Raw genomic sequence first — 13460 nt, 5'->3', positions numbered from 1 at the left:
TTCCATGTGAGATGGTGCTCTGGCATGAGCTGAGCCTGTCTGCAGTGGTCGGAACAACTTCCTTCTACCGTTTCCAGATATCGTCATACCATATACTCTTAAGTGCATTATGAACCTCGCGGTTAAATGCTATCTTTGGTTTGGCTTTATAAAAAGCATGTCGAGTAAGGTGTCATACGAATTGGAATACTAACCCCTCGCCAATTCTGGCGACGGGGTTAGCATTCCAATCTTCTAGAGGGACATGACATGTACAGTACCTGAAACCCGGGTAAAATCAGACATAGCCTCAGCTCCACAAAATGGATGCTGCCACCACAGACACAAGTCTTCCCTCCTGCTGCTGGGAGTCCTTCCAGCTTGGGAGACGTGGACAAAGAGTTTCCTGCCAGGGGAGGTGCGAGCACCACCCCAGACAGGATTTTGTGTATTGGTCAGGTAGGGCTTGAAAGAAACCAGACATGCCTGAGGCTCACAAGGAGCCTCGGTGCATATGCCAGTTCAAACCGGTCCTGGGGCACACCAGCCCCGGACCTGGGGCGAGCTGGACAAAGGATTGGGGGTGTAACCACCCCCCTTCCTGGTCCCACCCTTAGGGAGGGACCTAGCAGGTAGTCCGGCCCCTAGAATCCGCTTAAAGGTAGGAGCTGTGTCCTAAGACTTCAGACATCCTGGAATCAACTTAACCACAAGAAGAAGACGGTAACTTCGACGCTCTGCTGCACAGAGGACTGAAGGAAATCTCTCCTATGGTCAGGGAGTGACCATCTTGCTAACGCAAGCGCCAACCAGCTATTGAACGTCTGTTTTGCCGCCGCCTCCCGCCGGAGCCCGAGCCCGACAAGACCTGGACCTCCAGACCTCTCACCGCCCGATCCACAGTCCCTGAGAAGAAGGAACCCGTGGAGGCACCGAGACACGTGGAGCCAGCCATCTTGGAAGACCGACGACAAGCTGCAAGCGCAACGACAGAGGCTCCCTCCAAGTTGTGCTTTGGGTCCTGAGAAGCCCAACCACCGAGCAGCATCTGCACCAAAGGTGAGCCCTCCAGCATCTCCACGATCTGCGTGGGGCCCTCTGCACTTTGCATCTCGACGCGCCTGCCCGGTCCCTGGCCCGTTGGCTAGTGGCCATTTTGGCGACCTATTTTAAAATCACCAATGCTGGTCTGGTTGCTCCAGACTGGCCCTAGCTGCTCTCCAAAAGAGCAGCCCCTCTGACCTTGCTGGTCAGAACAATCAGCTTTCTAGAACTTCCACGACTCCTGCCTTTGCCAAGGCTTGTTTGCTTCTTTCGAGTCGCCGACACCGCCGACAGCGAGAGCCTGCGTGGGACAGCTCGTGACTCAACTCCTGGAGGTCGTCCACCTTCAGGGACCACGTGGCTGCGGAGACAAGCTACACCTAACCACCTGTTTGCACCCGACATCGCCTGGTACCTACCTGGTGCCACGCCGGTCACTGGCTAGTGACTGTGAACATTGCCCCTCTGCTTTCAGGTCTTCTACAACTCCGATCCACCCTTGGATCCAACGCAGCTCTTCTGGACCGACCGCCTGCAGCATCTTTGTCATCAGGCTCCATTGAATCGATAGAAGAAACCCGACGCACTTCGAGACCTATGCATCCGCTTCCTGTGGGTGAGGTAAAGCTGGCACTCCGGTGCCCAAGTGTAGAGAAACATCTCTAGTGTCTGTGTTTTGAATCTTGAGATCGTAGTCCATCCAGAAGACCCTTTCTGCAGTAACTTTCTAACTTTTACGCATCCATTGAAAACCTATGGGAGCACGCGTGTGACTTTCCTCACTGCACACGCGACCCGTGGACCTCCTGGTCACTAACTGAAGTTAGCTCCTCGTAGGCCCAGCGATTCTAGAGGCCCTAGGCCTTTTCCCTTTCCTGTTCGTGGTACTTATACCACTATTTTAGTATATGGCTTGAGTGGCCACCGGGGCCCATCCATATAAAGTGCAACTTCTGTATATTATAACGTTGTCTTGTTTAACGATTTGTGCTCCTGTGCTCATAAAGAGTCTAGGGGATACTTTGAGAAATAAATACATATATATTTTGAATATATATCTGTGTGGTGTCCTTTCATTGGTATAAAGGGGGGTTACATTTGGTAAAACAGCCCGCTTAACACGCTTTAACGAGTTTAGCCTCAAAGACTGCTTAGCCTACGCTACCACTAGGGCAGCTAGTCCTAAAAGGTTGACTTACAACCACACCATAAGGGTTGCTTGGCATGGTATAAGGTGGTCACTTTAACTAGTGAACATCATATACCAGGCCAACTTCTCACATTGGTGAGCAGCGGTTGGATTTGAGCTTGCTGTGTTTTACCATTGTAATCTCTTGGTTACCCATTGAAAGATCACATAGGTACCTGTAGGTACATATAAAACAAGATAGATATACTTAAGTTCTACTGAACTTAGTTGTTGTAGAGCAAAGGGAGTAGCACACCCTGACTACAACTACTAGATAGGTTTAGTAGGCAAACCCAAGTGTAGGTAGATTGCAACACATCCACCCACACTTAAGAGCAATGGCTGGGGCAGAGGGGTCCAATGTACCCATCTCTGTTGAGAGTGACCCCCAGAGGGCACCATCCATCTTTGCTACCCTAAATCAAAATGAGCTCAGGCAGTTGGCAAATATCAGGGGCCTTAAACAGCCCAAGAACCCTACTTCTGCTGAACTCAGAGAGCTTTTACAGGCTGATGAAGATCAGAAAGCTCTCAAGAAAGCCTCCCAGTTAGACCCCTTAGGGACTGGAACAGGAGGCCCCCCTTCTGAAGATGCTACTGAGGTACCCCTTTCCAATAGTCACCCCTTAGATGAGAATCATACTACAGAGGATGAAAGTGATAAGGGTACTGATACAGAAGGTATTGAGGATGAAGGGAGAACTAGCCCAGTGCCAAGTGTTATACGTGGCCCAGCTAACCTAAGGCTATTGGGGACTGACAATGGGATCATCCCATTGGATCTCCCCAGTGGACTTAACCAGGGGCTTGGGAGGCAAAGGAATCACTCAGGTGAATCTAATGCTTCTCATACCTCTAGAGGCTCTCAAGGTCACTCCAGGAGAAGGATGACCACCCCTCAGAGGAGGGAACATGAGGCCAGAATGAAGGAAGCTCAGCTGAGAATCAGGAGACAGGAGCTAGAAGTAGCTCTGATGGAAGAGAAACTGAGTAAGGCTAGGCAACCTAGAGAGAGTGGGTCTATACCCACTGGTGGCAGAATTGTCCCTAAGGACAAAGATAGGGTCTTTGACAATAGGAACATGTCCAAGGTTGTGCCCCCCTACAAAAGTGGGGATGACATCCACAAATGGATGACTGCTCTTGAGAAAGCCTGCAAAGTGCAGCAGGTTCCTGAAGACCAGTGGGCAGCAATCTTCTGGCTCTCCTTTGAAGGAAGAGGCAGAGATAGACTCCTCACTGTTAGGGAGGAGGATGTCAGAAATTACAGAGCCCTGAACAGTGTCCTAGTTGATGGGTTAGGCTTAACCACTGAACAGTACAGGTTAATGTTCAGAGACACCCCAAAGACACAGACTCAGGACTGGTCTGAATACATTGAATGTGCCACTAAGGCTTTGGAGGGTTGGTTGCTGGGAAGTAAGGTATCTGATTATACAGGATTGTACAATTTGATGATGAGAGAACAGATTTTAAATAACTGTCAGAACCAGCAACTGCATCAACACTTGGTTGACTCAGATCTGACCTCTCCCCAAGAATTGGGAAAGAAGGCAGACAAATGGGTCAGAACCAGGGTTAAGCAAAAGAACCAGAACCAGGGCCAAGGGGGTGATCAGAAGAAAACAGATCAAAAGGGTGGAGATCAGAAATCTAAAGACCAGAAGTCTTCAACAGGGCCCCAAACTAGTACAAACGAGGGTGGGTCCCAGGCTAAAGGGAAGAAGAAAGAAGGTCCAAAGAAACCCTGGTGCAAATCTTGCAAGAATACAACTCACTGGACTAGTGATTGTAAAAAGGGTGGAGCCCCCAACACTGTTGCCCCTAAGGCACCTGCTCCCAGTACTACTGTTAGCAGTGTTGGTCCCCAGACAAAGGGTGTAGTGGGAATCACTATGGGAACTGAAGGAGATTCTGACTTAGACAGAACCCTGACACAGGCAGTCTTGATCTGTGATGGGGACATGGATTTGTCCCTGACTGTGAGCCCCAGTAACCTGGGCAAGTACAGACAGACTCCTTTAATAAATGAAAAAGTGGCTCAAGCCTACAGGGACACATGTGCCAGTGTCACCATGGTGACACCAGGCTTTGTGGACCCTGGACAGTACATACCAGGTGAGAATTACCTGGTGACCAATGCCAGCAATGCCACTACTTCACATAGTGTGGCAGTTGTTAACTTCTCATGGGGAGGGGTAACTGGCCTCAAAAGGGTTGTGGTTAGTGCAGACCTCCCAGTAGAATGTTTGTTGGGCAATGACCTAGAGAGTTCTCTATGGTCAGAAGTGGAGTACAGGACACATGCAGAGATGTTAGGTATATCACCACATGTCCTTGCTGTGACCAGGTCACAGGCCAAAAAGTGCCTTACTGAACCACAGGTCTTGGATCCTGGAACAATGGACCAAGCACCTACCAAGAAGAAGAACAGGAGGGTTAAGGCTGTGCCTTCCCCCCTGCCTCAAGGTGATGATCAGCCTTCCCAGGAAGATGATCTAGAGAACCCTGAAGGAACTGTCCCTGAAGAGCTTGAACCTGATCAGGTTGAGTTTCTGGGGACAGGGGGACCTTCCAGGGCTGACTTGGGGCAGGCTCAGTTATCCTGTCCATCTCTTGAACCCCTCAGACAGCTGGCTGCTGCTGAGGCTGCTGGGAATGCTCAAGGTACCCATAAAGTGTATTGGGATGATGGGCTCCTTTATTCAGAGGCTAGAGACCCAAAACCTGGTGCAACCAGGAGGTTGGTTATACCTCTGCAATTTAGGGGCTTCCTTCTTACCTTGGCCCATGATATTCCTCTAGCAGGACACTTAGGCCAGAACAAGACTTGGGACAGGCTTGTCCCTCACTTTCACTGGCCTCACATGAATGAAGATACCAAGGAGTTTTGTCGCTCCTGTGTGACCTGCCAAGCCAGTGGCAAATCAGGTGGCACAACAAAGGCCCCCCTAATACCACTACCTGTGGTGGGGGTCCCCTTTGAAAGAGTGGGAATAGATATAGTGGGTCCCATGGATCCTCCCACTGCATCTGGGCACAGATTTATACTGGTGGTAGTGGATCATGCCACCAGGTATCCAGAGGCAATTCCCCTTAGGACCACTACAGCTCCTGTTGTGGCCAGGGCCCTGCTAGGAGTATTCTCCAGAGTGGGGTTTCCTAAGGAGGTGGTTTCTGACAGAGGTACCAACTTCATGTCAGGATACTTGACAGCTATGTGGAAGGAATGTGGTGTCAACTACAAGTTCACCACTCCTTATCACCCACAATGCAATGGGCTTGTTGAGAGATTCAACAAGACCCTAAAGGGTATGATCAAAGGATTACCTGAAAAGCTCAGGCGAAGATGGGACATCCTTCTACCCTGCCTTCTGTTTGCTTACAGAGAGGTCCCACAAAAAGGAGTTGGCTACAGCCCCTTTGAATTGTTGTTTGGGCACCCTGTGAGAGGCCCACTGTTTTTAGTGAAGGAAGGATGGGAGTTACCTCTCAAAAAGCCTAAACAAGACATAGTGGACTATGTACTTGGTCTCCGCTCCAGGATGGCTGAGTATATGGAGAAGGCATCCAAAAACCTTGAGGCAAGCCAGGCCTTACAGAAAGCTTGGCATGACCAAAAGGCTGTCTTGGTTGAGTTTCAGCCAGGACAGAAGGTATGGGTGTTGGAGCCAGTGGCCCCAGCAGCACTCCAAGACAAATTGGCTGGACCCCATACAATCCTGGAAAAGAAGGGATAGGTCACCTACTTGGTGGACCTAGGAACTCCCAGGAGTCCCCACAGGGTACTCCATGTTAACAGGTTAAAAGCATATGTTGACAGGGCAGACATGGGCTTGCTCATGGCTACAGATGAGGGACAGGAGGAAGAGAGTGACCCTCTCCCAGACCTGTTGTCTCAGAACCCTGAAGATGGTTCAGTTGAAGGAGTGACCCTTGGAGGCAACCTCACTGAGCATCAGCAGATTGAATGTAGACAGGTTCTACAATCATTTCAACACATGTTTTCCTTGATACCTAGTCAAACTGACTGGTGTACCCATGTGGTGGACACTGGTGACAGTTTGCCTGTGAAGAACAAACTTTACAGACAACCTGACCACGTCAGGGACTGTATAAAGGCTGAGGTACACAAAATGCTGGAATTGGGTGTCATTGAACCCTCAGAGAGCCCCTGGGCTAGCCCAGTGGTTCTGGTCCCCAAACCTCACACCAAAGATGGCAAGAGAGAGAGGAGGTTCTGTGTGGATTACAGAGGACTCAATGCTGTCACTAGGACAGATGCACATCCTATTCCAAGGGCAGATGAGCTCATAGACAAACTAGCTTCTGCTAAGTTTTTGAGCACATTTGACTTGACAGCTGGCTCTTGGCAAATCAGATTAGCTGAGGAGTCTAAGGCCAAAACAGCATTCTCAACCCCAGGTGGGCATTATCAATTTTTGGTGATGCCCTTTGGTCTGAAGAACGCACCTGCCACCTTCCAAAGGTTGGTGAATCAAGTCCTTACTGGGTTGGATGACTTTTGTGCAGCATATCTTGATGACATTGCTGTCTTTAGCTCCACCTGGGAGGATCACCTGATCCACCTGAAGAAGGTACTTGAGGCTCTGCAAAAGGCAGGCCTCACTATCAAGGCTACTAAGTGCCAGATAGGGCAGAGTAAGGTTGTGTATTTGGGCCACCTTGTAGGTGGAGGCCAAGTTCAACCACTGGAGAGTAAGATACAATCCATCAAGGACTGGTCCCCTCCAACCACCCAGACTCAAGTTCGAGCTTTCTTGGGCTTGACTGGGTACTACAGGAAGTTTGTTAAGAACTATGGGTCCATTGTGACTCCTCTTAATGATCTGACATCCAAGAAGATGCCCAAAAAGGTTCAGTGGACAGTAAGCTGTCAAAAGGCATTTGATGACCTGAAGAAGGCCATGTGCTCTGCACCTATCCTGAAAAGTCCTGACTACTCCAAAGAGTTTATTGTCCAAACAGATGCTTCTGAGTTGGGTGTGGGAGCTGTGCTGTCACAACTTAATGTAGATGGTCAAGACCAACCCATTGCTTTTATTAGCAGAAGGTTGACCCCCAGAGAGAAGAATTGGTCAGCTATTGAGAGAGAGGCCTTTGCTATGGTGTGGGCCCTGAAGAAGCTGAGGCCATACTTGTTTGGCACTCACTTCAAGATTCAGACCGACCATAAGCCCCTCTTGTGGCTAAATCAGATGAAGGGTGAAAACCCCAAACTGCTTAGGTGGTCCATTTCCCTACAGGGGATGGACTTTACAGTGGAGCACCGGCCAGGTACAGACCATGGGAATGCAGATGGTCTCTCCAGGTACTTCCACTTAGGACATGAAGACGAGACTGGTCAAGGCTAGTTTAATGTCCCTGCGTTTGGGGGGGGGGTTGTGTAGAAGAGTAGGGTCTGCTATCCTATGGTCACCCCAAATTTTTGCTTTTTGCTTCACTGGTTTTTGACATATTGAGGCTGTGGGCCTGCTAATCAGACCCCCAGCCTGCTGTTCTCTCTAACTAAATTGACACTATGCACCCTAGGTGCATAACCAATTGGAAGTGGATCACCCTGTGAGCCCCTGTACCAGTGTACACTAGGTACCCAGGGCATTGGTGTATCTAAGGCCTGCCAGGGGCTGAAGCATGTATTATGCCACCCCAGGCTTGGCCTAACAAATTTGACACAACTGGCTGATCTCTCAGCTGGGGTAAGTTGGTGTAACCACCTCTTACTTAGGTGTAGTATACCTATACCTAACCTTAAATGGGACACATGTTAACCTATAAGTCACTCCTATGGCAGGCCTTAACAATCCTGAAGGCAGAGTGCTTGGTTCCATGTGAGATGGTGCTCTGGCATGAGCTGAGCCTGTCTGCAGTGGTCGGAACAACTTCCTTCTACCGTTTCCAGATATCGTCATACCATATACTCTTAAGTGCATTATGAACCTCGCGGTTAAATGCTATCTTTGGTTTGGCTTTATCAAAACATGTCGAGTAAGGTGTCATACGAATTGGAATACTAACCCCTCGCCAATTCTGGCGACGGGGTTAGCATTCCACCCTTCTAGAGGGACACGACATGTACAGTACCTGAAACCCGGGTAAAATCAGACATAGCCTCAGCTCCACAAAATGGATGCTGCCACCACAGACACAAGTCTGCCCTCCTGCTGCTGGGAGTCCTTCCAGCTTGGGAGACGTGGACAAAGGGTTTCCTGCCAGGGGAGGTGCGAGCACCACCCCAGACAGGATTTTGTGTATTGGTCAGGTAGGGCTTGAAAGAAACCAGACATGCCTGAGGCTCACAAGGAGCCTCGGTGCATATGCCAGTTCAAACCGGTCCTGGGGCACACCAGCCCCGGACCTGGGGAGAGCTGGACAAAGGATTGCGGGTGTAACCAACCCCCTTCCTGGTCCCACCCTTAGGGAGGGACCTAGCAGGTAGTCCGGCCCCTAGAATCCGCTTAAAGGTAGGAGCTGTGTCCTAAGACTTCAGACATCCTGGAATCAACTTAACCACAAGAAGAAGACGGGAACTTCGACGCTCTGCTGCACAGAGGACTGAAGGAAATCTCCCCTATGATCAGGGAGTGACCATCTTGCTAACGCAAGCACCAACCAGCTATTGAAAGTCTGCTTTGCCGCCGCCTCCCGCCGGAGCCCGAGCCCAGAGCCCAACAAGACCTGGACCTCCAGACCTCTCACCGCCCGATCCACAGTCCCTGAGAAGAAGGAACCCGTGGAGGCACCGAGACACGTGGAGCCAGCCACCTTGGAAGACCGACGACAAGCTGCAAGCGCAACGACAGAGGCTCCCTCCAAGTTGTGCTTTGGGTCCTGAGAAGCTCAACCACCGAGCAGCATCTGCACCAAAGGTGAGCCCTCCAGCATCTCCACGATCTGCGTGGGGCCCCTCTGCACTTTGCATCTCGACGCGCCTGCCCGGTCCCTGGCCCGTTGGCTAGTGGCCATTTTGGCGACCTATTTTAAAATCACCGATGCTGGTCTGGTTGCTCCAGACTGGCCCTAGCTGCTCTCCAAAAGAGCAGCCCCTCTGACCTTGCTGGTCAGAACAATCAGCTTTCTTGAACTTCCACGACTCCTGCCTTTGCCAAGGCTTGTTTGCTTCTTTCGAGTCGCCGACACCGCCGACAGCGAGAGCCTGCGTGGGACAGCTCGTGACTCGACTCCTGGACGTCGTCAACTTTCAGGGACCACGTGGCTGCGGAGACAAGCTACACCTAACCACCTGTTTGCACCCGACATCGCCTGGTACCTACCTGGTGCCACGCCGGTCACTGGCTAGTGACTGTGAACATTGTCCCCTCTGCTTTCAGGTCTTCTACAACTCCGATCCACCCTTGGATCCAACGCAGCTCTTCTGGACCGACCGCCTGCAGCATCTTTGTCATCAGGCTCCATTGAATCGATAGAAGAAACCCGACGCACTTCGAGACCTATGCACCCGCTTCCTGTGGGTGAGGTAAAGCTGGCACTCCGGTGCCCAAGTGAAGAGAAACATCTCTAGTGTCTGTGTTTTGAATCTTGAGATCGTAGTCCATCCAGAAGACCCTTTCTGCAGTAACTTTCTAACTTTTACGCATCCATTGAAAACCTATGGGAGCACGCGTGTGACTTTCCTCACTGCACACGCGACCCGTGGACCTCCTGGTCACTAACTGAAGTTAGCTCCTCATAGGCCCAGCGATTCTAGAGGCCCTAGGCCTTTTCCCTTTCCTGTTCATGGTACTTATACCACTATTTTGGTATATGGCTTGAGTGGCCACCATGGCCCATCCATATAAAGTGCAACTTCTGTATATTATAACGTTGTCTTGTTTAACGATTTGTGCTCCTGTGCTCATAAAGAGTCTAGGGGATACTTTGAGAAATAAATACATATATATTTTGAATATATATCTGGTATATCTGTGTGGTGTCCTTTCATTGGTATAAAGGGGGTTACATTTGGTAAAACAGCCTGCTTAACACGCTTTAACGAGTTTAGCCTCAAAGACTGCTTAGCCTACGCTACCACTAGGGCAGCTAGTCCGAAAAAGTTGACTTACAACCACACCATAAGGGTTGCTTGGCATGGTACAAGGTGGTCACTTAAACTAGTGAACATCATATACCAGGCCAACTTCTCACATTGATATAGACAGCAGGACGGTGGCCATGGAAGTCATAATCCGCTAAGGAGTGTGTAACAATCAACTAGCCCTGAAAATGGATGGCGCTCGAGTGTCAGGCCCATACCCGGCTGTCGCCGGTGCTTAGAGCCGCGGGGGCTAAGCCGTGATGAGTAGGAGGTCAGCTGCGGTGCACACAGAAGACCGGGGCGAGGGCCCGGATGGAGCCGCCGCAGGTGCAGATCTTGGTGGTAGTAGCAAATATTCAAACAAGAACTTTGAAGGCCGAATTGGAGAAGGGTTCCATGTGAACAGCAGTTGAACATGGGTCAGTCGGTCCTAAGAGATGGGTGAGCGCCATTCGGAAGGGACGGGTGATGGTCTCCGTTGCCCTCGGCTGATCGAAAGGGAGTCGGATTCAGATCCCAGACCCGGAGTGGCGGAGTCGGGCGCCCTCGCAGCATCTAGTGCTGTAACGCAAATGATCCCGGGGAAACGATCGGCGGGAGCCCCGGGGAGAGTTCTCTTTTCTTTGTGAAGGGCAGGGCGCCCTGGAATGGCTTCGCCCCGAGAGAGGGGCCCGAGCCTTGGAAAGAGTTGCGGTTCCGGCAGCGTCCGGTGAGCTCTCGCTGGTCCTTGAAAATCCAGGGGAGATGGTGTAAATCTTGCGCCGGGCCGTACCCATATCCGCAGCAGGTCTGCAAGGTGAACAGCCTCTGGCATGTTGGAACAAGGTAAGTAAGGGAAGTCGGCAAGTCAGATCTGTAACTTCGGGACAAGGATTGGCTCTAAGGACTGGGGCGTGAAGCGGGGCTGGGCGCGTGCCACGGCTGGACGAGGTGCCTCCCTCTGGGGAGGCAGTGACTCTGGACGTGAGCCGGGCCCTTCCTGTGGATCGCACCAGCTGCGGTGGTCGGCTCTCCCCGTGCCCCCTTCCTGGGGGCCGGCGTGCTGCCTCGGCTGGCGCCTAGCACCTGACTTAGAACTGGTGCGGACCAGGGGAATCCGACTGTTTAATTAAAACAAAGCATCGCGAAGGCCTGAGGCGGGTGTTGATGCGATGTGATTTCTGCCCAGTGCTCTGAATGTCAAAGTGAAGAAATTCAATGAAGTGCGGGTAAACGCGGGAGTAACTATGACTCTCTGTTTCAAAAAGACAAAAAGATAATTCCCAGGATAATCACTGATGGGGCAGAAGATGCCACCTGCCAAATCAGTGCTGACGAAATCTTCCAAAACTATAAAGACATAATTGAAAAAGAAAACTAGAAAAATCCCAAATTCATCCCAATTGATCGGATACCAGATTAATGGGAAATTGGAAGTCTGTGTAAAGAAATGACACTACTCAAAATAACTAAAGCCTTCGATGAATCAGATTTAAAGAAAGCAGTGAGGGCTGATAAGATTGGTCTGAATGACTTATATAAAGTGCATAGCAGGCAACCAAGACTGCTGCCCAGAATCTTATCGTCTTGGTTATCGATGAGAAGAGTACCAGACTGTATTAAAAAGAACCGGTCGATACTAATACCGAAGAATGTACCGATTAGCGAACTCAAAAAAATCAGTAATTGGCGTCCAATTACCATCGGTACGGCATTCATGAAGTTGTTCACAAAAATATTAACTAAAAGACTCACCTTTTTCATTAAAATAAATACAAGACAAAAATGCTTCATGAAGGTGAGAGGTTGTCTTGAAAATCTGACTCTTCTGCTAAACATTATAAAAGGGGCACGAAAGAACAGAAGCTCGTTGGCAGTGGTGTTCATAGTTATCTCAAAAGCTTTTTTCAAGGGAAAAAACAATGAAGCAACTCCAGAAATAATAATGAAGTCAGGCGTTAAGCAAGGTGACTCTTTATCCCCACTGTTGTTTAATATCGCCATGGATCCTCTGATCTGTGATCTTCAGAAAGACGGCAAGGGCTTCACATTCGGCTCCGATGATCTCATTAAGCAAATCTCCGCTCTACCCTTTGCCGATGACATCGCAGTACTCAGCATCACCTGGGAAGGAATGAGGACAAATCTGAAAATCATTGAAAAATTCAGTAGAACAACAGGCTTAAAACTTAATGTGAAAAAAACACATGGATTTTATATAAGTGACCATAAAGATAAGATCCTGGTTAACAACTGTAAACCATGGCAATTTGAAAAACAAAACATTGAAAACATTCATCCAGGAGAAAGTGAGAGATACCTCGGACTGAACTTTGATCCACACACCGGCCATTCAAGCAACAACAAAATTAATTAGGTTCTTGTTGACTAGTCTCAAAAACTCGACAATAGAAATATTGTGTCAATATGTGATCCCTAAACTGTCATTTAAACTGGAAATGACAGGAACAGAAGCTAAAACTTTAAACATTCTGGATCAACAATTAAAAAGTATGTCAAACATTTTCTACACCTACCGGCATACACATGTGATGGTCTCCTGTATTCGAAAAGATCCTTTGGGGGCCTCAGTATACCAAAGTTATGTACGACAATTGGTCTGAACAAAGTCAATAGCTTATTGTATCTCAGGGAAGCTCCAGATCTGTACATAGCTCATTCATTCATGTATGCTGGAGAAGTAATCAATGGGAAAATTGATAGCATCATCAAAACACACAAACTCAACATTTTAGACAGTAGATTTCTGAGTCATGAATTGAATTTGGTAGCAACATATGATTGGAGGAAAGAGGAATTTGGGAAATGGGCAAATCTACCTGTCCAAGGTGATGGTATAAAATACTTAGCAAGTAATCGAATATCAAATTTTTGGATCAGCAAACATAATAAAATAAAAGAAAATCAATACACAGCTGGGCTGATGTTGAGAGCAAATGTCCTGTATACTAGAGAAACCATCACTAGGGGAAGAAATCGTACATTTGCTACTTGTAGATACTGCAAAGATGTGTGCGAAACAATTTCACATATTTCAGGTGCATGTCCTAAAACCAAGGACATAAGGATAAAAAGGCATAATAAAGTGTTGGAATTGCTAATGATAGAGCAAAACGTTGTGGGTGGATGACATACAGGGAGCCTCATGTCAAAAATAGTCAAGGTGAACTCAGAAAACCAGATGTAGTGTTC

The 13460-nt window shown here is 49.1% G+C and overlaps 1 protein-coding gene and 1 pseudogene across 1 annotated transcript in view; both read left to right on the top strand.

The window, feature by feature from the left end:
- LOC146869006 (adenylate kinase isoenzyme 5-like) overlaps positions 1-13460 on the top strand; it is a 544010-nt gene that overhangs the window by 198277 nt on the left and 332273 nt on the right. The gene's annotated exons all lie outside the window — the stretch shown is intronic.
- LOC146869007 (28S ribosomal RNA) overlaps positions 11085-13460 on the top strand; it is a 4337-nt pseudogene continuing 1961 nt past the window's right edge.

The sequence above is a fragment of the Triturus cristatus genome, chromosome 1_2, assembly GCF_964204655.1.
Source record: "Triturus cristatus chromosome 1_2, aTriCri1.1, whole genome shotgun sequence".
In the NCBI taxonomy this organism is placed as follows: domain Eukaryota; kingdom Metazoa; phylum Chordata; class Amphibia; order Caudata; family Salamandridae; genus Triturus; species Triturus cristatus.
The sequence above is the reverse complement of the archived record's forward strand: the minus strand, read 5'-3'. Positions and strand labels throughout refer to the sequence as shown.